Here is a 27,832-nt window from a genome sequence, read left to right on the forward strand (position 1 = left end):
AACAAGGCCAATGTTATTTTATGTCCTGCAACTCTTTACCTCTGTATGAATGAAAAGTGTTACACACTTAAAGGTCAACCCTGGGAGGCAGAACCTTGAGAAAGGGGTATCCGTGGATATTTCAGGCTACAGGCAACATTCTTTTACAAAGGTGCGGAGCCAGCATGACGAAGCACAGGCAACAGAGCACAAAGGTTAGAATAGATCCGCTGTGGAGTGAGGTTTGTTCTTCCCTGTTCCTATAGGAGTCTGGCCACCTACCTGCAGCCCAAGTCAGAGAAGGAGATGATGTTTGGTCAGTGGAAGGCACCTGCAGGCAGTCGGAGGGGATTAGAGGACAGACATCCATCCTCTGCCAAAGGCCACTGCTGCTTCCACCTTCAGCTAATCCCTCTGGGTTCCAGGAACAGCTACTACCTGGCCCGGGGGTGGTGTCAGCTCTCAGCTGATGCTAAACCCCAGGGGGCTACACTAGCCTTGATGGTTTCCTTGGCTCAGTTGTCTGTGATTTTAGATAAGGGGTACGTGCAATCCAATATACATCACGGTAGATGGTTACTGCTAGTCGTCATGAGGAACAGATTTCTCAGTTAATAATTTTAGTACTTTTCAAAGCACGGGAAGATGCAAGAATTCTGGCTCATAAAAATTTTCCTAAATATATCTATCTAAAAGCCTGTTTTTCTACTGCACAGAGTACCTCATCCTGGTGTCTGTCCTGAATTAGCAGCTACAATGGCTAATGCCTTAATCCTTGTAGAACTAGATGGAAAGCAACATTTCTTGTTTACAAAGCCCGTACGTTGTAAATGGCCCCTACTTAAAGCCACTCTCATGTAGCCCATCTGAGGCCTCTGCCAGGACCCGACTGTTACATTCTGCAGAGGGATGGGACACCTCAGCAATCCAGTTATGTGAGTGTCGATGTTTCTGTAGGCACAGAAAACGTTGAAAATTTTTTCTGGAATGGGAGGGCAGAGTCGGAGGAAGAATGGTTCTGTCAAATGTTTGCATGGAACCAATTGTTTCCTTTTCTTAGATGAAGCCTTCAAAGCATTCTTCATTATAATTGCTCATCTATGTGATTACAAATTATATTTTCAAAAGGAAAATGCACACACAGTTACATGCATACACTGACATACACACATGCTCACACATGTGTGCATCATACATAGTACCATGCTGAGTGCCATGCCTGATGGGCAGCAGGACTCAATACATACGAATTGTGAGAAGCCAGAGGGCACCATGGTTAAGAACAAGGACTCCAGGTGCCAGGGTTCAAATCAGCACCATCTGAGTGAATTTGGTCATGTCTCTTTACTCTTCTGTGCCTCGATTTTCTAACCTGAAAATTGAGGGTAATGACAAGCGTGGTTGTGAAAATCAAATGAATTGAAATGAGTAAAGTGGTAACAACACTCCCTGGCTCAGAGTCAGCACCAACATGCATAACTGCCGTTACTTTATGACAGTATGAGGACATGGGCACCAGCCATGAGCCTTAGTCCCTACTGGCACACACATCAGCTGTCTTGCAGGCTATGAACATACCCTGTTCTTTCCCTCTGACCTCAGCAGGGAAGAGGCTCCCTAGAAAGTAGCAATCAGTGGCTTGGGATCAGAGGGCTCCTGGTCAAGGCTAAGCTTTGCTACTCTCCAGCTGTGTGACCTTGGGCAAGTAAATTGCCCTCTCTGAGACTCACATTCCTCCTCAGTAAAAAGGGAATAATAACAGACCCTTGGGGATTGGAGGAGCGAGCCTATGTGTGTCTTAGTTTGCATCCTCTGGAAGTAGATCCTCATGCAAGGATTCAAGAGCAAATACTTTATTTGGAGGTGACCCTGAGGCAAGAATTCAACTGCAAGTTGTTTCCTTGGGAAATAATCCCAGGAAATGCCAGTAGGGCACTGTGGAAGTGAGACTGGGAAAGGAAGTCAGCAGGAAAAGGGTACTTTAGCCAGAAAGCTCACACTGTGCCACCTGGGGCTCAGTCCCTCTCGGGGACAGCAGAGAACATACACCCACATGTCCTTAGTTAGGGCTGCTTCCAAAGGCATTATTTCTCCAGAATGTCCTGCCGGCACTGCACGGCTGAGGTCTGGGGACAGAGGCAGGAGCCTTCCACAGCAGTTGTTTTCAGGAACACAGCCTGGTGCAGACCGTCACAGTGGTTCAGTGACTTCAAGACACATACATTTACACCCTTAAACACATACGCACACAGATACACATACACACAATTGCATACACAATCACATACACACACACACAGTGTGCACACAGCCACACACAAGCACAGTTACACGCACCCACGTGTGCTTGCAGTCACATACACACTCTTACATACACATGCACACACACTGCATGTACCTGCGCACACAGTTACATGCATACACTGACATACACACATGCTCACACATGTGTGCACACAGTCACACATACACTTACACAAAACCCCACACACAGTCACATAGCCACACACACACATTGAACCAATGGAGACCGAATGTCTTAGAGCTTGTTGTCTCTGAATCTTCAAGCAGAAGGAGAGATACGGGCACCCCACAGCAGCCAGCGACTAGAACAGGCCTGGGTGTGTCTTGAGAACTAAGCAAGGGACCCATGGGGTCCATGCCGCCCCTCCTCCCTCTCTCTCATTCATGTACCAGAAAAAGTGAAATATTCAGGTATAAATCTAACAAAATGTGTGCATGGTTTCTAGGATGAACAAGACACTGATGAAAGAAATCCAAGAATACCCAAATTAATGGAGCGGTATACAATGTTCATGGGGTAGAAGACTCCATATTGTTAAGACGTTAAGTGTCCTCAAATTGATCTACAAATTCAAAAGAAATCACAGTCCCTGGAGGAGTTTTTGTAGAAATAAGCTGATTAAAAAATCTACATGAAAACGCAAAGGACTTAGAGTAGCCAAAATTGTTCTGAAAAGGAAAAACATAGTTGAAGGATTTACAAGACCCCTTTCAACACATAGTATAAAATAACAGTAATCATGACGGTGCGATACTGATCAAAGACTAGACACATAAATCAGTGGAACAGAATAGAGAGTCCAGAAATTAAAAAACAAAAAAAAACATGCAGGGCAAGTTAATGTACAAAGGACAGTCTTTTCAATAAGTGGTACTGGAAAAATTGGACATCCACATGTTAAAAAAATAAGTCAACCCGTACCTCACACCTTATACAAAATATAACTTAATATGAATCATAGAACTAAATGATGTAAAAATGTAAAACTTTTAGAAGAAAACATAGAAGAGAATCTTTGTGGCCTTAGGTTAAACAGAGAGTTCTCATATATAACACCAACTGCATAATCATAAAATGAAAAAATGGATAAACTGCTCTTTATAAACATTTTAAAATTTTGCTCTGTGAAAGAAATTTAAGATAAAGACCAACCACACACCAGGAAAAAAGACTTGCAAATCGCATATCTGACAAAGGATTTGTATGTAAAATGCAACAGTGGAAGGTAACAATCCAAGGAAAATTAATGGGCAAAAGATTTGAACAGGTGCTTTACCACAGAAGATATATGGATGGCAAATAGGCACATACAAAAATGTTCAACATCATTAGTCATTAGGAAATGCAAACTAAAATTACAGGGACATATCATTGTACATGTATAAGAATGGCTGGGGAAAAACTGACACCGCCAGGTGCCAGTGAGTATTGGCAGCAACCAGAACTCTCACACATTAATGATTGGATTTTTTTTTTTTTTGTGGTACGCGGGCCTCTCACTGTTGTGGCCTCTCCTGCTGCAGAGCACAGGCTCCAGACGCACTGGCTCAGCGGTCATGGCTCACGGGTCCAGCCGCTCGGCGGCATGTGGGATCTTCCCGGACCGGGGCACGAACCCATGTCTCCTGCATTGGCAGGCGGACTCTCAACCACTGCGCCACCAGGGAAGCCCAATGATTGGAATTTTAAATGATATAGACACTTTTGGAAAACAGTATGGTGGTTCCTCAAAAAATTAAAAATAAAACTACCATATGATCCAGCATAATTGATATCTGGATCTCATAGAGATATCTGCACTCCCATGTTCACTGCAACATTATTCACAATATCCCAGATATTGAAACGACCTTACTGTCCATAAGTGGATGAATGGATGAAGAGGATGTGAGATATATATATATATATATATATATATATATATATATATATATATACACATATACATACATACAATGGAATATTATTCAGCCAGTAGAAAGAAGGAAAACCTGCTTGTTTGTGACAGCATGGTTGGACCTTGAGCACATTATGCTAAGTGAAATAAATACAGGCAGCCTTCCATATCTGTGGGTTCTGCACCTGCAGATTCAACAAGTCCCAGATCAAAAAGATTTAGGGGAGGGGGAAGTCCAAAAAGTTCCAAAAAGCAAAATCTGAATTTGCTGTGTACCAGAAACTATTTACATAGCATTTACATTGTATTTGGCATTATAAGTAATCTAGAGATGAGTTAAAGTATACAGGAGGATATGTGTAGGTTGTATGAAAATGCTACACTATTTTATATGAGGGACTAGAGCATCTCCAATTATTGGTATCCACAGGGAGTCCTGGAACCAATCCCCCAACCCCTGCAGATATTGAGGGATAACTGTACTGAATGATATTACTTATATGTGGAATCTAAAAAAGACAAACTCAAAGATACAGAGTAGACAGTGATGGTTACCAGGGGTTGGGGAGACGGGGAGATACTGGTCAAAGGATACAAACTTCCAGCTATAAGATTAACAAGTTTGGGGATCTAATGTACAGTATGGTGACTACAGCTAATGGTACTGTGTCAGAAACTTGAATGTTCCTGAAAGAGTAGATCTTAAATGTTCTGACCACAGAAAATAAATGGTAAGTATGTGATGGGGTAGAGGTGGTAGCTAATACTATGTATCATCACTTTCTAAGTTAGAAATGTATTAGATCAACGTGTTGTACACCTGACACAGAAATGTTATGTGTCAATTATATCTCAATAAAGCTGGGAATTTTAATGAAATTAAAAATTTTAAATGGCACACTTTGGAAAAAGTTTGGTTGTTTCTTCTAATGTTAAACGTACATATGTAATATGACCCAGCCATCCCACTCCAAGAGCAGTGAACGGTTGTACACAAATATGCATAGTAGCTTTATTCATGACAGCACAAAATTGAAAACAATCCACATGTCCTCCAACTGGGGAAGAAAATGTGGCTCACCATACTATGGAATATTACTTAGCCATAAAAAAGTATTGGGGTTTCCCTGGTGGCGCAGTGGTTGGGAGTCCGCCTGCCGATGCAGGGGACACCGGTTCGTGCCCTGGTCCGGGAAGATCCCACATGCCGCGGAGTGGCTGGGCCCGTGAGCCATGGCCACTGAGCCTGCACGTCCGGAGCCTGTGCTCCGCAATGGGAGAGGCCACAACAGTGAGAGGCCCGCGTATCGGGGAAAAAAAAAAAAAAAAATTGATGCATGCAACATGAATGAATCATAAATGTGTTGTAAGGTGAAAGAAGCCAGACTATAGGGATGGAGAATAGATCAGTGTTTGGCAGGAGTTGGGATAAAAAGTTTTTGACTATCAAGGGTGACTATGGTGGTGTGTTTACACAACGCTAGACATTTCAAATCTCAGAACTGTACACCAAATAGAGCAAACTTTACTTTTAGTAAATTTTTAAAACTGTAGGTCCAGGCCAGGCCGCAGGCCAGTAGCCAGGAAGCCCCGACCAGCAGCAGTAGTAGCCATGGGGAGGCTGTCACCGGCCCGAGTCCCAGCCAGGACAGGCTCAGCTGCAACATCCCGTAGGGCAGACGCGGTGGAGGGTGAGCTCCTGAGGATGAAGGAACGGGGGCCGATGATGGTGAGCTGTGAGGCAGAGACAAATAGAGGGACAGGAACGAGGGAGAGAGGGGCAGGGATGGTGAGTGCTGGGGGCAGGGCAAGAAGGGCTCAGAGAGGGGAGGGAGACCCAGAGAAATCCAGAGGAAGAGAGACAGAGACAGACAGAGGAGTTAGTAACCAACTAGTATCCACTCATCTCCCAGGCCATCTCCTTCCCTGGAGCCACGCTGCCTTGAGCAGTGGTCTTCCGCGCCCCGGGTCAGGACCCCCAGCCTTTAGACCCCCAGCCTGGCACCTTCTGTCAGGAGTGCCTTGTCCCACACAACTTCCTCTCCCCTCCTCCTGGGAAGGCTTTGGCTGACCCCTGACCTAGAGGAAGCTTCCAGGGGCCGGGCTAAGCCAGCCAATCCCTGCAGCCTGCTTACCTCCTCCCCACCTGGCAGCTGCCCAAATAGAAGGTGGAGGGAAGGGGTTAGAGTGTTGTTGAGAGAAGCCTGTGAACCAGCTCAGGATCACACGGTGTGGACACTGGATCCTCAGGACTCAGCACCTCCCACGTAGGCAAGTTGGGGTGCAGGCAAAGGTGACTCAGGGCCCCCAAGTTCACAGCCAGCCCTGCCCTTCCTAGGCCAGGGTGCAGCAGGTAAAAGCATGAACATTCAGGTGTCGGGTGAGCAGGGCAAACGTGGGCCAGGAGTGTGTCTGCCCCATTTCTTGTCATAGAATCAGGAAGCTCAGAACTGTGAAGCCTCTGCCCTCTGGGGCACACAGCCTGGCAGGAGTTCAAGTCTTTTCTCCAAGCAGCCCAGGGCCTGGGTGGAGACATGACTGCTGGGAGCGAGAACAGAGAACCCAGGCTGGTTGGGGATTACCTGCATCAGACTCAGGGAATAAAGGGCACAGTCGGAAGAGGGCACCTCGTGGCATAAGGGGTAAGCCTGCAAGGGGCTGAGAGAGAACAGGGTCTAGACAGGGGAGGGCAGAGCTGGGAGATCCCGAGTGGGCATCCTCACTGTGACTGGGGGTTGTGCCGACCCTCTCTGGGCTCAGTCTTCCCATCTGGTAAATGGGATGTTGGATGAGAGACTGAGGAGGGACCGGGGAGGGTTCCACTGGAAGATGGGAAGGATCTGGAGCCCCAAAAAGATGGAATGAAGGAAAAGTGCTGGCAACTAGTACTCGTGCTACTGCGTGCCCGTACTCCACATAGAGTAAGCCTACTCTGTGCAGACAGCTGTATGTAAAGAGTGCCTACTCTGGGCTGGGTACCTCAAAAAGCATGCCTAAAGTGTGTGGCAAACTCTAGATTAAGCATGCCTACTATGTGTCCGGTGCTCTATGTAAAGTGCATCCGCTGTGCGTGAAGTACTCTGCATAAATCCTATCTACTTTATGCTAGGTCTTGTGCATAAAGCATGCCTACTGTGTGCTGGGTAAGCTACGTAAAGCACACCTCTTGTGTGTTGGGTGCTCTATGTAAATATGTCTACTGTGTGCCAGGTGCCCTACATAAAGCGTACCTGCTGTGTGTCAAGTGCTCTACATAAAATAAACCTACTCTGTTCCAAGTACTTTACATAAAGCATGCCTACTATATGCTAGATACTCTACATAAAGTGTATCTACTATAAGCTGTGTACTCTAAACAAATCCTGTCTATTGTATCCCAGGTGTTCTACATAAAACATGCCTACTGAGTGCCAGACATACTACACAAAGAACGCCTACTATGTGCTGGGCAGTCTACAAAAATCATGCCTGCTCTGTGCCAGTACTATACATAAAGTGCTCTGTGTGTGTGTCAGGTGCATGACATAAAGTAAACCCACTGTGTGTCAGATATTCTGCCAGCAAGATAATAAATCACCCTCCTCTCACTGGGTCAGAACTCTGGGATCAGGCAGAGAGACGCAAGTGACGGCAGGAGGGAAGATACCTATTCAACAGAAGAGAAAACAGAAGCTCAAAGAGGGCAAACCTCTAACCTATGTTGCAGAGGTGGAACGTATCCAGGTCTGTCATACCACCAAGCCTAAGCCTTTTCCCTCTGTCATGCTGCTCCACCCCCAACCATAAGGGACAATGCCCTATTAATCCAGGGACATTTATAATGGTGGAATCTCAGGCAATACGGTGACCCCAGTGGGGAGATTCCTTGAGGTCCTTGTATCATCACATGGATCATCTTCCCACATCCAGGATGCACCACCCAATGGATCTAGAGCTCCCCTCCTGGCCCTCTCTGGATCCTGTCCAGAACTGCCCTGTGGGGTGCTCTCAGGTGACAGAGAACTTGAAGGATGGGGCTCCTGGCAGAGCTACTGAGCAGGAGAGTGGGGGAAGGACAGTCTTCCTGACACTGGTAGGATGCTGGGGAGAACCCAAAACTTCTTCCACCTCGACACTGGCTGGGGGAATCAGATGGAGGATCCTAAAAACCTTAGTGGAGTGAGGTGCACCATCCCCGCCGAATCTCTACCACCTCCGCAGGGGTAGACTTAGCGTCCTGGCAGGTCCGTCCACATCATGGTCAGGCGGGCATGACCAGAATATAATAAACCAGGCAGGGTGCTGGGACACAGAGGAGAAAGAGCCCCAGTGCCCAGAGAGGTTCAGCTCACTTCAGACCTACTGTGTGCCGGGAATAGGCAGGCAGCCTGGATCAGGAACCGCAGCCACCGCACCAGCATTTCCCACATAAGCCACTGAAGCTGTTTTAAGCCCCTTAGGTATATTAATTTCTTTCTCATTTTACAGATGAGGAAACTGAGACTGAAAATCATATGAATGACTCACCCAAAGCCACAGAGCTCTTGGAATTAGTCTGTGCCCCAGGCTTTACATTGAATACCCTGAACCACTACGCTCTGCTCCTTCTGTATCTATAAATGTGCATTTCATTAGCAACACCTCCCAAGATGGTGGGAATCCTTAAAATAGACAATGCATGTAAAGCACACAGGACAGAGGAAGGGTTCAATAAACACAATCATTATTGCTGTTGTCATTGTTTTTGTTGTAAACATTCAACAGGCTGCAAGATCAAACCCATTACCTGTTTTTACAGAAGAGGAGCAGGAGATTCAGAGAGCTGAAGCAACTTGCTCCACCCCCCAAGAGCAAATTAGGTAAACACAACAGTACAGGTGACAGCAAAGCCTGGCACACAGGACGTGCTCATTAAATATCCGGGGAAGAAATATTTTTGAACTGGGGTTGGTGGAATCTGCAGGTGCAGAACCCACAGACATGGAATTCTGCCTGTATTTGTCTTTCTCTAACTTATTTCACTTAGCATAATGCTCTCAAGGTCCACCCATGTTGTCACAAACAAGCAGGTTCTCCTTCTTTCTCCTGGCTGAATAGTATTCCATTGTATATGTACACCACATCGTCTTCATCCATTGATGCACAGTTAGGTTGTTTCCATATCTTGGCTATTGTGAGCAATGCTGCAGTGAAGACCGGAGTGCAGATATCTCTATGAGATCCTGATTTCAATTTTGCTGGATCATATGGCAGCATTATTTTTAACTTTTGAGGAACCTCCATACTGTTTTCCATAGGTGTCCGTGTCATTTAAAATTCCTATCGTTAATGTGTGAGAGTTGTGGTTGCTGCCCATACTCACTGGCACCTGGTGGTGTCAGTTTTCCCCAGCCATTCTTATAGATGTACAAAGATATTTTGTACAGGGAATAAAATTATTCCCTGTAATTTTAGTTTGCATTTCCTAATGACTAATGATGTTGAACATTTTTGTATGTGCCTATTGGCCATCCATATATCTTCCGTGGTAAAGCACCTGTTCAAATCTTTTGCCCATTAATTTTCCTTGGATTGTTACCTTCTATTGTTGGGTTTTACTAATACATGATTTTTTTCCCCCACCATGGAGCTAACCCCTTCAAGAGTTATCCATACTTGGGTGTCAAATGTCTCCTCTTTCACTAGAAAAGGGCTTTGACTTTCCACTAAGGGCCATGATAGTGAATGAATGAGAGAGAGGGAGGAGGGGAGGCATGGAGCCTGTGGGGCCCCAGATGCTGCGGCACCTGTGTGGTTAATTCTCTATACACACCCCAGGCCTGGTCCAGTCACTGGCTGCTGTTGGGGGTGTCTGTTCCTCTCCTGAGTGTGTTGGAGGCTCCTTCTGCTGGAAGATTCAGAAACAACAGGCTCTAAGAAATTTGGTCTCCATTAGTTCAATGTGTGCGTGTGTGGCTATGTGACTGTGTGTGATTGTGTGTAAGTGTATGTGTGACCGTGTGCACACACGTGTGAATATGTGAGTGTATGCATGTGATTGCATGTGCACGTACATGCATGTATGTGTGCACGTGCATGTGTGTGTGTTTACATGAACATGGGTGTAAGAGTGTGTATCTAACTGCAAGCACATGTGGGTGCATGTAATTGTGCTTGTGTGTGACCATGTGCACACAGTGTATATGCAATTGTGTGCATGTGTGGGTGTATGTATATTGGTAAGGGTGGGAGTGTATATGTTTTGAAGTCACTGAACCGCTGTAACTGTTTGCACCAGTTGTGTTCCTTGTAACAACTACAGTGGGAGGCCTCTGGCCCTGTCCCCAGACCTCAGCCGTGCAGTGCAGGCAGGACATTCTCCAGAAATAATGCCCTTGTAAGCAGCTCTGACTAAAGACTGGTGGGTGTGTGTTCTCTGCTGTCCCCCAGGGGGACTGAGCCTCAGGTGCCCCCAGGTGTGAGCTTTCTGGCTAAAGTACCCTTTTCCTGCTGCCTTCCCTTCCCAGTCTCACTTCCACAGTGTTCAACTGGCATTTCCTGGGATTACTTCCCTAAGAAACAACTTGCAGTTGAATTCTTGCCTCAGGGTCACTTCCAAATAAAGTATTTGCACTTGAATCCTTGCACTGGGGTCTACTTCCAGAGAACGCAAACTAAGACACACACATAAACTTGCTCCTGCCATCCCCAAAGGCCTGTTATTATTCCCTTTCTGCTGAGAAGGAATGTGAGGCACAGAGAGGGCAAGGCACTTGCCCAAGGTCACACAGCTGGAGAGTGGCAAAGCCCAGGTCTGACCATGAGCCATCTTACCCCAAGCCCAGTGCTTACTCCTCTCCTGGGAGCCTCTTCCTTGCTAAGGGAGGAGGGAAAGAACAGGGGATGTTCCTAGCCTGCAAGATAGCTGATGTCTCTGCCAGGGGGACTTAGGGCTCATGGTTGGTGCCCTGTCCTCATTCTGTCACAAAATAAGAGAAAATGCCAATTATTCATGCTTGGTGCTGACCCTGAGCCAGGGAGTGCCAGTAGCACTTTTCTCATTTCAATTCATTTGATTTTCACAACCACTTTGTCAAAACCCTCAATTTTCAGGCAAGAAAACTGAGGCACATAAAGGTGAAGACACCTGCCAAAGTATCTCAGCTGGTCCTGATTTGAACCCTGGTACTTGGAGTCCTTGTTCTTAACCACGATGCCTTCTGGCTTCTCACAGGTCGTATATTTTGAGTCCTGTTGCATGCCAGGCATGGCACTAAGCATGCAGCAAGCATATAACACTAAGCATTTTTTAAAAAAAATATAATTTGTGGGACCTCCCTGGTGGTCCAGTGGTAAATAATCCACCTTACAATGCAGGGGATGCGGGTTCAATCCCTGGTCAGGGAACTAAGATCCCACATGCTGCAGGGAAACTAAGCCTGTACGCCACAACTACTGAGCTCACGTGCCTCAACTAGAGAGCCTGTGTGTCTCAAATTACAGAGCCCACAAGCTCTGGAACCCGCGCGCCACAACTACAGAAAAGCCCGAGTGCTGCAACGAAGAGCCCATGAGCCTTAACGAAGATCCCGCATGCCTCAGCTAAGACCCGATGCCCCCAAAAATAAACAAAATGAATAAATAATAAATCTAAAATATATAATTTGTAATTAAATAGATTAGTAATTATAATGAAAAATACTTTGCAGGCTTCATCTAAGAAAATGAAACAGCTGGGTACATGTAGGCATTTAGCAGAACCATTCGTCCTCCTACTCTGCCCTCCCATTCCAGGTGTTGGGTATAATTTTTCAATTTTTTTCTCTGCCTACACAAACATCGACACTCACATAACTGGATTGCTGAGGTGTCCCATCCCTTTGCGGAATGTAATAGTCAGGTCCTGGCAGAGACCTCAGAGGGGCTACATGAGAGTGGCATTAAGTAGGGGCCATTTACAAAGTATTGACTGTAAATAAGGAATGTTGCCTGCCATCTAGTTCTACTAGGATTAAATCATTAGCCACTGCGGTTGCTAATTCAGGACAGAGACCAGGATGAGGCACTCTGCACATTGGGAAAACAGGCCTTTAGATAGTTTAGACATTTAGGAAAAATTTTATGAGCCTGAATCCTTGCATCTTCCCATGCTTAGAAAAGTACTAAAATTACTGAGAAATCTGTTCCTCATGACGACTACCATGCTGTATATCATGACGACTAGCAGTAACCATCTACCATGCTGTATATTGGATTGCACGTACCCCTTAGCCAAAATCACATATATGCTGACCTCCTTCCTCACCTCTTTGGAGCAGTTCCTCAGAACTCTCTGAGAGGCTGTCTCCTGGGCGACAGTCCTCAGTAATGTCCCTGAATGAAACTGAATCTCACTGCTCTGACGTTGTGCATTTTTTATTTCAGTTGACAGTGGGCCAAGGGAAACCATCAAGGCTAGTATAGCCCCCTGGGGGCTAGCATCAGCTGAGAGCTGACACCACCCCCGGGCCAGGTAGTAGCTGTTCCTGGAACCCAGAGGGATTAGGTGAAGCTGAAAGCAGCAGTGGCCTTTGGCAGAGGATGGATGTCTGTCCTGTAATCCCCTCCGACTGCCTGCAGGTGCCTTCCACTGACCAAACGTCATCTCCTTATCTGACTCGGGCTGCAGGTAGGTGGCCAGACTCCTATTAAAACTGGGCAGAACAAACCTGACTCCACATTGGATCTAGTCCTTTGTCTCTAACCTCTGTGCTTTGTTGCCTGTGCTTAGTCATGCTGGCTCTGCACCTTTGGAAAAGAATGTTGCCTATAGCCTGAAATATACCTGCTAGCCATTCTCAATGCTGTGCCTCCCGGGCTTGACTTTTAAAGGTATAAAACTTTTTATTCCTATAGAGATAAAAAGTTGTGGCACAAAGAATAACATTTGTTTTATTAGAGGTTTACAGGAACATTGTGACTGGACCTCTGTGGACAGCTGCAAGAGCAAAGGATTCCGGCATCAAGAAGCCTGCAACAACCTGTCACACCCCCAACCCCCCTTTTAATATGAAAGAAGCCTGAATTCTAACTTGGTTAGAATGGTTCTTTGGGACACTAGTCTACCAATTCCTTGGTCTTCTGGAATAAGGTCACCGTTCCTTGCCCCAAAACTCCTCTTGATTTATTAGCCTGTCATGCATCAAGCAGTATGAGCTTGGACTCGGTAGTAAGGCCACCTCCTCAGGGAGGCCCACCCTGATTGCCCTGTCCAGAACAGCCCCCTTGGTCACTTTCTAGCATGTCTCATGCTGTTCATTTCCTTCATTTCTGCCACCATCTGACTTGCTTATTTCCAATTGGCTTCGCCCATGAGACATGAGCACACAATCCAGAGTCCTTGTCTGTCTTGTTCATCTCGTGTTTGGGGCCCCAGCAGTGTGCCTGGTACAGATTGGGTGGTCAAGCACAGTTTGTTGTTGAGTAATGAACTACCTGGGAGGTATAAATCCACCTCTCCATTTACAGAAGGGGACATGAGGCTTAGAGAGGGCAATTGACTTGCCCAAGGTGACACAGCCAGGAAATGGCAGAGCTGGGATTTGAACTTAGTTCTGCTGAATCCAGAACTTGTTCCTTCCTAACAGCTGAGGAAAGGAAAGGTAAAACTCCAGCCAGCAGGCAGCCTGCATGCTTGTTCTAGAGACCCCATGTGGATTCCTGGGAGGCGTGTCTTTATGATGACACAAAATAACTGCTCATCTGTTTTGTGTGCCAGTTATGTGTTCCTCACTGTGCCAAATCCTTATTTCTTAAATTGTGTTTTAGTCATAGAGACTCCGATTCTACTTCCTCCAATTCCACCATGACATGTGGATTCTTCTGGATTTTTTTCAATGCATATACAAACATGTGCACACATACAAACATTTGTAAGTTTTGTTTATAAATGCAAACTTTATGCACATACTTTTCCCTACTCTCTCTGCCTGTGTCTAATAGGACGCTTGCAACTCTCTGCGAGGTTTTATCAGGCCCATTTGACAGACATGAAGAGTGAGGTTTAAAGGGTTGATGGGCTGTGCCCAAGCTAGTGACTCACAGTGACCACCGTCGCTGGTCTGGCACAGGCTTGCCCACTGCCTGACTCTGGGTTGGGGTGGAAGGACCCCTGGAGAAGGGGCAGGGGGTGAGTGGCTCCCCTCCTTCCAGCACTGGCCGGGGGACATTCCATAAGGCAGGCTTGTGTGATTTGGCATCTGAGATATTACTTGTTTGATGAAAAACCTTTGGGGATGCTCTAGAACATCCCCAATGATGAACAGAAGGTCTCCACCTATGGTTTCCTGCCTCCAGTGTTGGTTCCCCTTCTAATGAAACCACACACCTGTGTCAGGACTTACTGAAACATAGGTTCTTTTGTCTCGGTGGAGAAAGAATTCAGTGAGAGGCAACTGTCCCGACAACTAAGTAGGCTTTATTTTTATAAATGAAAGAAAAGTGGGGATGGGGAGAAGACCACCTTCTTCTTCATTTTTTGAGTAGACATCAAGCTTTCATCATTAACTCCTCCTACATATCGGGTGGGGGAGTTTTTGACCCTATATGGCCCAACTGGGACTGTCATAGAGCTATGTAAATGAGCAGAAGGGTGGCAACATACACAAATTTATGGTAAGTCATCTCAGGTTTCAGTAAAATGTCACCTTTCCCCTAGTTTCTTTCACCTTTTCCCCATATTCCTATGTAAGCTATGTGTAAGAAAGCAGTTTTTCAGGGTCCATTGTCTTTCAGACCTCACAAGGCCGAATGCAGTCTTGTTACCATTGTTCTGTGGTACACCGCGTTCCTAATCATATAGATTAGTGACCTAAGTAAGTCTGTTTAGTTTTAAAGTGTTACGCTTGTTGTTTAGCTACCAGATGTTCTGGGCATTTCCTGGTTGATGTCTAACTTACGGTGATCTCCCGAAGTCCTTCTCTATCTATCTTCCCCTAGTAGGATTTCTAAACTAGCTGTGCAACTAACCTACTCTGTCCCTATCACTACCACCTGATCTGGGAATCAGAGGTAGACCCTGCCCTAGTAATGGCTGCAGAGACCTGCTAGGGTTTGAGTATCTGGTCACAGTTAGTGAAAGCTCCAAACCCGCTTATAGCTTCCATATGGGGCCAGAATATGCTGGCCACTTTGGCCTCCCCAAGGAGCAATTGCATGATCTCGCATGTTAGCCCCAGGGTCAAAAACCACTTGTCTTTCTGTGTAGCCTGGGTGTTCCACCCAGTGCCTGTTCTTGGAGACTCTCCCTCCTCATTCGGGTCTTTGCCCACCCTGACCCCTGGACTAAGGTAGGATGTTCTCCAGGCACATAACTCACCACTGTCTGACAAGTCATTGATTATTTATCGATCACCACCCATCTCCTCACAAGATGTAAGCCCCTTGACAGCAGGAAGAGGTCTGCAGTGCTCACCACTGCATTCCTAGTGCCTAAAATAGTGTCCAGTACATAATAAATGATCAGTAATCATGGTTGTATGTATGAACAGCTCTGGAAGGTAGAGATTTTTCTCTTTATTTTTTCACCGAAAAAACCCTCTGAGAATTAGAGGGGTGACGGCATTGTGCTCCCTGCCTCCTTTGCAGAATCCAGGCTCAGGAGTCTTAAAGCAACACTTCCTAAAACTTGAAGAAGTGCACACAGTTCCCCTGCAGACCTGTTTAGATGCAATTCTGAGTCAGTATTTTGGGTGAGGATGTGAGATTCTGCATTTACTGCAAACTGTCAGGTGATGCAGATGGTGGGATGGTAGAGGTTTGAGGAACACAATATTAGCACCAGAACCTTAAAACCCCCTGCTGCAAACCTTTCTCTCTTCCCCAGATATTTAATGAGCACATACTATGTGCCAGGCTTTGCTGTCACCTGTACTGTCATATTTACCTAATTTGTTGGGAGGCTGGAGCAAGTTGCTTCACTTCTCTGAATCTCCGGCTCTTCTTCTGTAAAAATGGGCTCATGAAATTGATCTTGCAGGGCTGTTGGATGATTACATCAACAAGACAACAACAGCAACAATAACAATGACTTGCATTTATTGAGCCCTTCCTCTGTCTTATGTGTTTTCCATGCATTGTCTCTTTTAATGATTCCCACCATCTTAGGAGGTGGTGCTAATGAAATGCCCATTTACAGATATGAAAGGAAAGCTTCATGGTTCAGGTTACCCAGTGTGAAGTCTGGGGCACAGCCCGTTTCCATCACCTGTGTGACTTTGGGTGATTCACTCGTGTAGTTTTCAGTCTCAGTTTCTCATCTGTAAAATGAAAAATAATGTTCATATACTTTAAAGACTTAAAACAGCTTAGTGACTTATGTTGGCAAATGTGGGTGCAGTGGTTGCTGTTCCTGCTCTAGGCTGCCTGCCTGCCTGTTCCCGGCACACAGTAGGTCTGAAGTGAGCTGAACCTCTCTGGGCACTGGGGCTCTTTCTCCTCTGTGTCCCAGGACTCTGCCTGATTTATTATATTATGGCCTTGCCTGCCTGACCCTGATGTGAAATGGACCTGCCAGGAGGCAAAGTCTACCCCTGCGAAGGGGGACGAGATTCTAGGGGGAGGGTGCACCCCACCACACTGAGGGCTTTAGGATCCTCCACCTGAATCCCCCAGCCAGTGTCGAGGTGGAAGGAGTTTCAGGGTCTCCCCAGCATCCTACCAGTGTCAGGAAGACTGTCCTTCCCCCACTCTCCTGCTCAGTAGCTCTGCCAGGAGCCCCATCCTTCAAGTTCTCTGTCACCTGAGACCACCCCACAGGGCAGTTCTGGACAGGATCCAGAGAGGGCCAGGAGGGGAGCTCTAGATCCATTGGGTGGTGCATCCTGGATGTGGGAAGATGATCCATGTGATGATACAAGGACCTCAAGGAATCTCCCCACTGGGGTCACCGTATTGCCTGAGATTCCACCATTATAAATGTCCCTGGATTAATAGGGCATTGTCCCTTATGGTTGGGGGTGGAGCGGCATGACAGAGGGAAAAGGCTTAGGCTTGGTGGTATGACAGACCTGGGTACCTTCCAGCTCTGCAACTTAGATTAGAGGCTTGTTCTCTTTGAGCCTCAGTTTGCTCTTCTGCTAAATAGGTATCTTCCCTCTTGCTATCACTTGCATCTCTCTGCCTGATCCCAGGGTTCTGGCCCAGAGCACTGAGGGGAGGGTGATATATTATCTTGCTGGCAGAACATCTGGCACACAGTGGATTACTTTATGTAGAGCACCCGGCACACAGAGTATTCTATGTACAATATCTGGCACACAGTAGAAATGCTTCATGTAGCACCCAGGTCATAGTAGATGCTCTTTGTGTAGTACGTTGGGCACTCAGTAGGCATGCTTTATGTTGAACACCTGGGATACAGGAGACAGGATTTTTGTATAGTACCCAATGTATAGTGGTTACACTTTATGTAGAGGACCTGGCATATAGTAGGCATGCTTTATGTAAAGTTACTTCTCACAGAGTAGGATTACTTTATGTAGAGTACCTGACACACAGTAGGTGTGCTTTATGTAGGGCACCTGGCACAGAGTAGGCATACTTTACATAGAGAATCCAGCACACAGTAGGTGCGTTTTACATACAGTACCCAGCACATAGTAGGTACACTTTACATAGGGTTCCTGGCACATAGTAGGTGTGGTTTATGTAGAACATCTGGCATAAAGTAGACAAGATTTATGCAGAGTACTTGGCACACAGTAGACGCACTTTCTGTAGCATACCTGGAACATAGTAGCACAATTTATGTAGAGTTTCTGACACACTGAGGGCATGTTTTTCTGAGGTACCCAGCACACAGTAGGCCCTCTTTCCATACAGTTGTCTGCACAGACTAGGTTTACTTTATGTGGAGTACTGGCATACAATAGCAAGAATACTAGTTGCCAGCCCTTTTCCTTCACTCCATCTTTTTTGGGGCTCCTGATTCTTCCCATCTTTCCATGCAATCCTCCGCTGTCCACCTCTCAGGATTTCATCTGAGGTCCCATTTCCCAGATAGGAAGACTGAGCCCAGAGAGGGTCGGGACAGCCCACAGTCGCAGTGAGGTTGCCCACTCAGGGTCTCCCAGCTCTGCTCTTCCCTGTGTGGACCCTGTTCTCTCAGCCCCTCACAGCCTTACCCCTCATGTCTCCAGGTGCCCTCTTCTGATTGGGCCCTTTACCCACTGAAGCTGATGCAGGTAACCCCCAGCCAGGCTGGATTCTCTGTTTCTGCTCCCAGCAGTCATGCCTCAATCCAGGCTTTCGGTTGCTTGGAGGCACGGCTTGAACTCCTGCCAGGCTGTGTGCCCCAGAGGCCAGAGGCTTCATGGTTCTGAGCTTTTCTTGATTCTATGCCAAGAAATGGTGTATGACGTCCTCCTGGCCCACATGTGGAAATGAGCACCGGAGATGTTTGCCCTGCTCACCTGGCACCTGAATGTTCATGCTTTTACCTGCTGTACCCTGGCCTTGGAAGGGCAGGGCTGGCTGTGAACTTGGCATCTGGAGTCACCTTTGCCCACCCCCTAACTTGTTAACATGGGAGGTGCTGAGCCCTGAGGATCTAATTTTCACACTGTGACCCTGAGCTGGTTTACAGTCCTCTCTCAATAACGGTCTAGCTCCCTTCCTCTCACCATCTATTCGGACAGCTGCCAGGTGGGGAGGAGGTAAAGAGGCTGTGGGAATTGGCTGACTCAGCTAAGTCCAGCATCCCCTAGTTCAGAGGTCGAGCCAGGGAAAAAGGCCTCCCAGGAGGAGGGCAGAGGAAGTTGTATGGGATAAGTGGCTCTTGACAGAAGGTGCCAAGCTGGGGGTCAAGGGGCTGGGGGTCATAGCCTCGGGTGGGGAAGGCCACTGCCCAAGACAGTGGTTCCAGGGAATGAACTGGCCTGGGAAATGAATGGATACCAGTGGTAAGTAAACACACACACACACACACACACACACACACACAGTGAAGGTTGGGATTTTTTTCATACTTGGGAGCTGCAAGTGAGCTTGTTACTGATTCATCGATTTGGCCAGAAGACGTGAGACTCCTGGGTCAGAAACCAAGGACAGTTCATTACCCTCAACACAACAAAGAGCATGTGCTTCTTGTTGGTTTGCATTCTTCCTCCAAGTCACCGAATCCCATGCGGATGACACAGGTGGGCTTCTATAGATGCCAGTCATGTAGTATGTTGTATTATAGCAGGGAGGAGTATAGGTTTAGGGACTCTGTGACTTTTATAGTTATTAGAAGCGAGCTTGATATTTGTCCAAGGGGAGACACAACCTCACTCCTCAAGGTTGTTTTCTACAAATACAACTCTGAGAAGTGGCCCAGGTAAAGAACATAGGAGTCTTGCAATTTTTTTTTGGCATACCCAGCATTAAAGGGTAGGGGTGCTCAGGGCGCATGGAAAACAACCTCTCTCAATATAGGGGATATTTTCCTAATTAATTTATAAAATTGACGAGGATGAAAGCTAACATTTGTTGTGCACTTACTTTATTCATTAACTTTACCAAGGATACACAGAGTGTAGAAGGAAGAGCCAAGATCAAAAACCCACATCTCCTAACTCCGAGCCATGGGGACTTCACGTCCTAACAGTAACAACTTTTACTCCTACCCAAGCCTGGTCTTCCCTGGGGATGGCTGCCTGGGGCCAAGAGACAGGGTCTGGGGGAGCCCATCAGGTGGTTGGGATTGGGTAGGGGCTCAGAGGAGGCAATTCCCAGTCCTAACCCTGTCCCCCTCTCTGTCCAGGCCAAGTGGCAGCACCTGGTCACAGAGGGCCATACCCATCTGGACACGTTTGAACACATCAGCCTCATGACCCTGGACAGTCTGCAGAAATGCGTCTTCAGTTTCGGCAGCAATTGCCAGGAGTGAGTCTTGGCCCAGGGCCTGGGTACATGAGCCATAGATCCAAGGGAGTAGACGGGGGAGGGAGGATTGACCAGGGCTATCAGGAGGGCCTTCCTGGAGGAGGTGGGTCAAAGCTCGATATTGAAGGACAGGGAAAGGGAAAGAGGAGTGATCATTTCAGGTAGGTAGAACCATTTGATAAAGGCCAGGAGCCTAGAACGATCAAAGTGTTTGCAAGCGTGAGGAGACACCTTGGAAATAAGTTTGGAGGAGTGGGCAGGGTTATATCTTAAGGACATTCTGAAGCCAGACGAAGAAGATATGAACTTTATTCCGAGGTTTCCAGGGAGCCATGGAAGGTGTTTGATCAAATGAGGGTCGTGGTCAAAGCTAAGCTTGGACATCTGACTCAAGAGAAAAATGACCATAATGTAGACAGCGGACGGTGTTGACATTGGATGTAAGGAGAATAGAGAAGGGACTGGGCCATTGACCAGCTAGCAGAGGATAAGTTCTGAGCCCTGTGGACAGTTTGGGGAAGGAGAAGGGGCAGGTACTGGCTGAGAGACAGAGGGGAGAAGCATGATATCTAAGCTGTGCTCTGGGTGCCTGGGGCATGGAGACAGCTCACAGAGATGGGATGTAGGAGAGAAGAGTCTGGAGAGTCTCATGTTCTGGTTCCTCCCCACACTGTGTCTGTGGGCCATCTGTTCTTGGAGCCTCAGTTTCCTGAAGGGAGGTAGCTCCCGGCTCTGGGTTTCAGGTGTTTTATGTTGTTGGCTTCCTTCATGCTCTCATCCTGCAGGAAGCCCAGTGAATATATTGCTGCCATCTTGGAGCTCAGTGCCCTAGTGGCGAAGCGGCACCAGCAGATCTTCCTGAACGTAGACCTCCTGTACTACCTCACCCCCGACGGGCGGTGCTTCCGCAGGGCCTGCCGCCTGGTTCACGGCTTCACAGATGCTCTTATCCGGGAGTGACGGCATACCCTTCCCAGTCAAGGCATTGATGACTTCCTCAAGGCCAAGGCTAAGGCTAAGACCTTGGACTTCATTGATGTGCTCCTGCTGACCAAGGTAGGCTCCTCTGGTATCTGAGCAGAAGTATGAGAATGGACCTCGATTTGATCAAAGAGCTTGGACGGATGCAGAGGGTACTAGGGAGCCATGTGAGGTGCTTGAGGGAGGGATGGGTCAGGGATAAGTTTTAGAGGTGAGTGTGTGGAATCCCCCTGCAGGGGATGGCTGAGTCTGAAACTTGAAGGCCTGAGATTTTACTCTACTTCCAAGTTAATAAGTTAGTCTATGTGTGTGTGTGTGTGTGTGTGTGTGTGTGTGTGTGTGTGTGTTGTTGTTGTTGTAGTATACATACAGAACCCTGGATCAGAGCAGAGCATTTATTTCTCCCAGCAGTAACAGTAGCCAGAGTAGAATTTAGCTCTTTTTCCCCATTCCCAAATTCTTTTGAGGGCTCCATGCTGCTTTTACCTGTCCATGCAGCCATGGTTGCATCACAGGAGAATTACCTCCAGATATTGAAATCTGGAACTTATACAGGACAACTGATATATCTGCCCATTCTTCTGTATGGATAATAGGGATAGGGATAGGGATAGGGATAGGGATAGTGATAGGGATAGGGATAGAGATAGGGATAAGGATAGGGATAGGGATAGGGATAGGGATAGGGATAGGGATAGGGATAGAGATAGGGAGATAGTAGAGAAGGGAAGAGAAGAGAAGAGGAGAGGAGAGGGGAGGGAGGAGAGGAGAGGAGAGGAGAGGAGAGGAGAGGAGAAAAGAAAGAGAAGAGAAGAGAAGAGAAGAGGAGAAAGAGATTGTTCTGGAACTTAAACAAATCCTCTTTGGTGAGAAGGCAAAGTCTATAGGTTCTATAGGTTTATAACCCATTCCTTATCTCCAGGAGACATAAAGAATCTCTGTATTTACTATCCTAGCATGTGAGCAAATGGCTTTGGGGCAATGCTCAATCTCTAGCTTCCAAGGCAAGTTGCCATTCAATCATCCCGTAACCCAGGTTGCCAGCAACTTTTTTCTCAGAAATTCCTCATCATGAAGAAACATGAAAATATTTATGGATCATTGATTCCTTTCACCAGGGAAAACACAGGAGACGAGGAGATCAAGGAGGAGAACTACGGGGTGGGGCCTCTGGTGACAGAGGGAAGTCTAGGATTTCAGGGTAGGCTTGGGGTTCTGGGTGGATGATGGAGGTTCGGAGATTTTCTCAGTTTAGGCTCAGGGACCCTCAGTGCTAGTGTGATTCTGCGGATCTTGCTTTCTCTCCAGGATGAAGATGGGAAGGGATTGTCAGACGAAGATATCCGAGCTGAAGCTGACACCTTCATGTTTGAGGGTGAGGGTCCCAGTGTGGGACTGCAAAGGAGACATGTGTCTCTCCATCCCAGAGACTTGGTGTGTGGACCCTGGACCACACCATCCCTCCCCATCCTCCCCATGGGCCTTACTGTGAAGGTGCTGTCCACCCTCTGGTGCTGAAGTAGCCCAGATATCCAAGCCTTTCTGGATGCTCTTCAGGCCATGACACCACAGCCAGTGGCCTCTCCTGGATCCTGTACAACCTTGTAAAGCACCAAGAATACCAGGAACGCTGCCAGCAGGAGGTGGGAGAGCTCCTCAGGAACCGTGAGCCTAAAGAGATTGAATGGTGAGTGCAAGTCCTCCTGGTGTTTTTATGAGCCCTTCTCATTGGCCTTGCTCCCTGGCTGGGGAAGAGAGAAAATATTTTTGTGGATTCTGTCATTACTGCTTAGTGGGAATAGGAGCAGAGCTCTGAGGCAGGATCTAGTACTCAGCATGGGTAGCAGGACAAAGTTGCAGGCTTTGGGGACAGAAACCTGGATTTCTGAGATAATTAGCAACGATGTGGGAGTGCAGATATTGCCAGTTAGCACATATTCAGTAAGTGAACTTCCCCTCCACTCTCTTACTTTTCTCTCTGAAATCACATGTTTTCAAACATCTTCATTCCCGGGCTTCCCTGGTGGCGCAGTGGTTGAGAATCTACCTGCCAATGCAGGGGACACGGGTTCGAGCCCTGCTCTGGGAAGATCCCACATGCCGCGGAGCAACTAGGCCCGTGAGCCACGATTACTGAGCTTGCGCGTCTGGAGCCTGTGCTCTGCAACAAGAGAGGCCGTGATAGTCAGAGGCCCGCGCACCGCGATGAAGAGTGGCCCCCACTTGCTGCAACTAGAGAAAGCCCTCGCACAGAAACTAAGACCCAACACAGCCATAAATAAATAAATAAATACAATTAAAAAAAAAAAAAAGAATGATCCATGCTTTAAAAAAAAACTTCATTCCCTGGGTGAACATTTCTTCCTCCACATTTTCCCTTAGTGACCAGTAGATGTCTCCATCACAGCCTTTCACATCGTGCTTTGGCTGCGGGATTATGCATGTGGGACTGGACGTGATTCACCTCTGTGTCCCCAGGGCCTAATAACAGTGCTGGACACACAGTAGTGACTCAGTATGTGTCTCTTGTCTTAAAAGAGTTCCATGGCAAAAATTCTTCTATTGTCCGGAGTCCAGACTCTCAAGCCTGAGGTTGAATGTCCTATAATAACACACAGATTTTCTGGTGGCATAGTAAGTGGCATATATTGTGTTCATATGAGCACAATTAATCACCAGAACCACCCTGGAAGCTAAAGTCTGTTATTACACCCAGCTTGTAGATGAAGAAATGGAAGTTTAGAAGTTTGAGTAACTTTTCTCTGAGGTGAATGGCATGTTGGTGATGGAGCAGGCACAGTGGGTGGCAGGCTTCACAAGACCTCACACCCGTGGGGGAGAATCTCTGCCCATGCCCAGGTAATTAGGTGAGTCAAGAATCTCAGGGTAAAGTATCTTTATCCACTCTCATGTGCTGGGTACTAGGTACACTTGAGTAGTTTGACCGATAGTGGGTAGAGGAAGCTTAGGATCCTCATAACCCTTAGGACCCCTCCTGGACTCTCACGGTCATTCGCCATCCCACCGCTGAAGTGATGAGTGATTCAACCTCATCACTCCCCAGTCCTAGAAGCTTTGACTATCATAGCACCCTTGTGAGTCTGTGTATATAGATCCTAGACCCATTGCCCACTGCTCAGCAGAATAAAAGCTGCTCCAGGATGAGCTCTGGAAGTCTTGTTGCCTGGCAACAACCTTGGTGCTGCTTCTGTGGTTCATTATCCTTGGTTTGGTCCTTGCCAAGGGTGAGGTGGCCAGACCATTGGGATCAGAAGGAAACAGGCCCATAGTCTTCAGTCTACAGACATGGGTCTTACGGGGCTAGGGTAGAGAAGGAGTAGCAGGGGTGGGTGGGTTGCATTCCTGGTCAGCAAGATGTTAGAAGTAAACTATCTTCCCCCTCTCAGCCTGGAGGATTTTTAGGGTGGGAGGAAGAACCAAGAAGTGGTCCAAAGGTCTAGAACATATCACTTTGCTCCCCCCACTCTTGTTGTTCATATGTCAGATGCAGAATGAACTGAAGCAACTGGACATCAAATGTGAGTGCTGATAGGAATGATGGGATTACTCCCTTCCCCCCAACCCCAACATATCAACCTTTTCTCCTTCCTGGTTCTTTTTTTTTTTTGCGGTACGCAGGCCTCTCACTGCTGTGGTCTCTCCTGTTGCGGAGCACAGGCTCCGGACGCGCAGGCTCAGCAGCCATGGCTCACGGGCCCAGCCGCTCTGCAGCATGTGGGATCTTCCCAGACCGGGGCACGAGCCCATGTCCCCTGCATCGGCAGGCGGACTCTCAACCACTGCGCCACCAGGGAAGCCCTCCTTCCTGGTTCTTAACCAGCTTTTCTTCATGAGTCTGTTAGTCTTACAAGAGCTGGCAGATGCTGGATGTAAATGGGACATCATTTGGGAGAAATGTTCCAACAGATGGAATATGTGTGGACAAGTAATGGTAAGCAGTCAGGGGACAGAGTTGAATGATGGGGAGTAAGGTTCAGGAGACGGATATTGGGTTTTCTTCACCACGGCTACCAGTACCAGTCCTGGCAGTATGTCAGTGTGTGATGGACATTTTAACCAATGCCTCCCCCCTGCCCCCGTTATAGTTGATGTTAACACAAAGTTTGAGGCATGCTACATTGCATTATGTCACCTTCTGATAATGCCCATCTCTGGAATGGATACATGGGAAGCTAGCGTGCTCTCTGTTGCAAAGTGTCAAGGATGCAAGAGGTGGGTTGTATTCAAACCATTCTGCCTGACTGAAGGCTCGATTCAGTGGCCAGCACAGCTGCCAGTCCCAGCAGAGCTGACCTGTTTCCCATCCCCAAGGAGTCTCCTGAGACTTCTGCCCCAAGGACTTTCTTGAATTTGGTGTCTCCTGATATAACTTTTCTACAAGCAAAGACTTCTGGGTCAAGGCCAAGAATCACTGGGCTGAGGAGTGTGCTCATCTGGTCATCATGAACAACCAAGCAGAGAAGGTAGGAAGTGGGGAAGGAATTTGGGAATCTTTCCAAATCACGGCAATGTCATGTCCCTGTCCGCTGCATAATCCAGTGTGTTTATTCTGTCCATAATAATATACATTCATTGTCTTGACATGTTTTTTTTCTTTTTAACATCTTTATTGGAGTATAATTGCTTTACAGTGGTGTGTTAGTTTCTGCTTTATAGCAAAGTGAATCAGTTATACATATACATACGGCCCATATCTCTTCCCTCTTGCATCTTCCTCCCTCCCACCCTCGCTATCTCACCCCTATAGGTGGTCACAAAGCACCGAGCTGATCTCCCTGTTCTATACGGCTCCTTCCCACTAGCTATCTATTTAAGGTTTGGTAGTTTATATATGTCCATGCCACTCTCTCACTTTGTCAAAGCTTACCCTTCCCCCCTCCCCGTATCCTCAAGTCGATTCTCTAGTAGGTTCGCATCTTTATTCCCGTCTTGCCCCTAGGTTCTTCTGATTTTTTTCTTTTTTTAGATTCCATATATGTGTTAGCATACGATATTTGTTTTTCTATTTCTGACTTACTTCACTCTGTATGACAATCTCTAGGTCCATCCACCTCACTACAAATAACTCAGTTTTGTTCCTTTTTATGGCTGAGTAATATTCCATTGTATATATGTGCCTCATCTTCTTTATCCATTCATCTGTTGATGGACACTTAGGTTGCTCCCATATCCTGGCTATTGTAAAAAGAGGTGCAATGAACATTTTGGTACATGACTATTTGAATTATGGTTTTCTCAGGGTATATGCCCAGTAGTGGGATTGCTGGGTCATATGGTAGTTCTATTTTTAGTGTTTTAAGGAACCTCCATACTGTTCTACATAGCGGCTATATCAATTTACATTCCCACCAACAGTGCAAGAGGGTTCCCTTTTCTCCACACCCTCTCCAGCATTTATTGTTTGTAGATTTTTTGATGATGGCCATTCTGACTGGTGTGAGATGCTATCTCATTGTACTTTTGATTTGTATTCTCTAATGATTAATGATGTTGACCATTCTTTCATGTACTTTTTGCCATTCTGTATATCTCCTTTGGAGAAATGTATATTTAGGTCTTCTGCCCATTTTTGGATTGGGTTGTTTGTTTTTTCGATATTGAGCTTCAAGAGTTGCTTGTATGTTTTGGAGATTAATCCTTTGTCAGTTGCTTCATTTGAAAATATTTTTTCCCATTCTGAGGGTTGTCTTTTCATCTTGTTTATGGTTTCCTTTACTGTACAAAAGCTTTTAAGTTTCATTAGGTCCCATTTGTTTATTTTTGTTTTTATTTCAATTTCTCTAGGAGGTGGGTCAAAAAGGATCTTGCTGTGATTTATGTGATACAATGTTCTGCCTATGTTTTCCTCTATGAGTTTGATGGTGTCTGGCCATACATTTAGGTCTTTAATTCATTTTGAGTTTATTTTTGTGTATGGCCTTAGGGAATGTTCTAACTTCATTCTTTTACATGTAGCTGTCCAGTTTTCCCAGCACCACTTATTGAAGAGGCTGTCTTTTCTCCACCGTATATTCTTGCCACGTTTATCAAAGATAAGGTGACCATATGTGCATGGGTTTTTCTCTGGGCTTTCTATCCTGTTCCTTTGATCTATATTTCTGTTTTTGTGCCAGCACCATACTGTCTTGATTACTGTAGCTTTGTAGTATAGTCTGAAGTCAGGGAGCCTGATTTCTCCAGCTCCGTTTTTCTTTCTCAAGATTGCTTTGGCTATTCAGGGTCTTTTGTGTTTCCATACAAATTGTGAGATTTTTTGTTCTAGTTCTGTGAAAAATGCCAGTGGTAGTTTGATAGGGATTGCATTGAATATGTAGATTGCTTTGGGTAGGAGAGTCATTTTCACAATGTTGATTCTTCCAAACCAAGAACATGGTATATCTCTCCATCTATTTGTATCATCTTTAATTTCTTTCATCAGTGTCTTATAATTTTTTGCATACAGGTCTTTTGTCTTCTTAGGTAGGTTTATTCCTAGATTTTTTTTTTTTTTTTTTTTTTTTTTGGTACGCGGGCCTCTCACTGTTGTGGCCTCTCCTGTTGCGGAGCACAGGCTCCGGACACGCAGGCTCAGCAGCCATGGCTCATGGGCCCAGCCACTCCATGGCATGTGGGATCTTCCCGGACCGGGACATGAACCCGTGTCCCCTGCATCAGCAGGCGGACTCTCAACCACTGCGCCACCAGGGAAGCCCTATTCCTAGATATTTTATTCTTTTTGTTGCAATGGTAAATGGGAATGTTTTCTTAATTTCACTTTCAGATTTTTCATCATTAGTGTATAGGAATGC

At 46.5% G+C, this 27,832-nt stretch overlaps 1 pseudogene; it reads left to right on the top strand.

The window, feature by feature from the left end:
- Positions 1-22,714, top strand: part of LOC136120875 (cytochrome P450 4F3-like) — a 75,497-nt pseudogene extending 52,783 nt beyond the window's left edge.
- Positions 22,715-27,832: the final 5,118 nt, after the last annotated feature.

Source organism: Phocoena phocoena, chromosome 3, assembly GCF_963924675.1.
Source record: "Phocoena phocoena chromosome 3, mPhoPho1.1, whole genome shotgun sequence".
NCBI classification, from domain to species: Eukaryota; Metazoa; Chordata; class Mammalia; order Artiodactyla; family Phocoenidae; genus Phocoena; species Phocoena phocoena.